Genomic DNA, 2114 nt, shown 5'->3' on the forward strand with positions numbered 1-2114 from the left:
TGCTATAAGGAAATGACACCAGGTGAAATCTTCTCCCAACCCTTTAGCCATCTCTTTGGGTCCGCCCCACCAGTTTTTGAAGGGTTCAGATCCACTCTAAATATTAATGATATCATACAGTGGCTGGTGTTGCTGATAGGCCTGCTCTATTTAGCATTTAGAGAGAAGGGGTGACTAACCTGGATAACCACCCTGACACCAACCCCAGAATCTAATACGCCACCAGAGTCTAGGGATGCTGCTGCCCCAGACCCTGACCCTGCCCCACATCCCACCCCAGATGTGAACTACCCAGATTGGCTGGGGGGTCTGGTGAAGGAGATACGTGAGATGGGCTGGATGCTGAAGGAATACACTTCCCCAGCTGGTGAGAAGCCCTTCCTCTTCCTTGAACAGGGAAAGTCTAATAGTGCGGCAGCAGAACCCACAGATGTTACAACTGTCCAGGTTCCAGCTGAATTGCAAAGGCAGACACAGCCAGCAGCAGTTGCCCCTCTAGAAACAAAGAGATCTAAGACAAAAGCAGAGCACCCAAATAAAAGAAAGTGGCCCTCACAACCCACAGGGGAGCCAGAGGTTGCGATCATCACCAAGTCCCTGACGTACAAAAGTCTCCGTAATCTGTGCAAAGACATTGTATGACAGGGACATACAACCTGGCTACTTCGCATCTGAGATCTTATGAGTACAAGCGTCCAGCTGGATGATGGTGAGGCAAGGAATTTGGGACCCTTGACCCACGACTCAGGTATCAATCAGATTGTTGTAAAGGAGCCAGGGTCTGTTTCCCTCTGGGAGCGGCTTTTAATGAGTGTCAGAGAGAGGTTTGTCCACAGGGAGAGAATGCAGAAGCACCACCATAGAATGTGCTGGAAGACCCTTGAGGAAGGGATTCAACAGCTGAGAGAAGTGGCAGTATTGGAGGGACTCTTTGGAAGGGATGGACAGCATGATAATGACCCCGACAAAGTCAGGTGCACAGGGCAAATGTTGTGGAGACTGGCAAACCTGGGACCATCCCAATACACCACCTTTATTGCAACAATTAATGCTGATAACAACCAAGAGACAGTGGGTTCTGTAGCTAACAAACTTAGGAATTATGAAAATATGATCAATGGACTGATGCAGGCTCATGTCTCTGCTGTGATTAAGGATATCAAAGAGGAGATGAGGGAGGTGGTGAGGGAAGAGGTGAGGAGGAGCATTTCCCACATTGCACCGCTGTGAGTCACAGGCCCCAGAGTCAGAGCCCAACGTTCCCCAGCTAGAGAGAGGGGGGGTACACCCCACGGGCTGACCTGTGGTTTTTTCTGCGTGACCATGGGGAAGACATGGGAAGGTGGGATGGAAAACGCACTTCTGTCCTGGCAGCATGGGTGCGTCAGCTCAAGGAGGGAAACACAAATCAAGGGAACTCCAGTAAAGCGAAGGTAGCCTCAACCTCCCATGACCGAGCTGCTGAGTATGATCTGTCAGATCCCCTGGAAGGTACCTCTACCATGAATACCCAGGGTTAGAGGGGTCCTGCCTCCAGCCAGTGAGACGCACGGGAAAACCGGATTTTCTGGGTGGTGTGGATCTGATGGCCGGGCACATCAGAACCACAAAAGTACAATGCTTTAGTTGATACTGGTGCACAGTGTACCCTATTACCATTGGGACATGTGGGGGCAGAACCTATTTCCATTGCCAGGGTGACGGGGGGATCACAGCAATTGACCCTGTTAGAAGCTGAGGTGAGCCTGACTGGGAAAGAGTGGATAAAACATCCTATTGTGACTGGCCCAGAGGCCCCGTGTATTCTGGGCATAGGTTTCCTCCTGAACAGCTATTACAAAGACCAAAGGGACTCAGATGGGCTTTTGGCATAGCTGCTGTGGAGGCAGAAAACACCAAGCAGTTGAACACTTTGCCTGGACTATCAGAAAACCCGTCTGCAGTAGGACTCCTGAAGGTGGAAGAGCAAAGACCACCAATTGCCACCTAGACAGTGCATCACTGGCAGTATCAGATGAATCAAGATGCCATGATCCCCATCCACAAAATGATCCGTGAGCTGGAGAGCCAAGGGGTGGTCAGCAAGACCCACTCACCCTTCAAAAGCCCCACTT

This window comes from Melozone crissalis, unplaced genomic scaffold (genome assembly GCF_028551555.1).
Source record: "Melozone crissalis strain CALT ecotype California unplaced genomic scaffold, PUWL_Pcris_2 ptg000003l_1, whole genome shotgun sequence".
Classification (NCBI taxonomy): domain Eukaryota; kingdom Metazoa; phylum Chordata; class Aves; order Passeriformes; family Passerellidae; genus Melozone; species Melozone crissalis.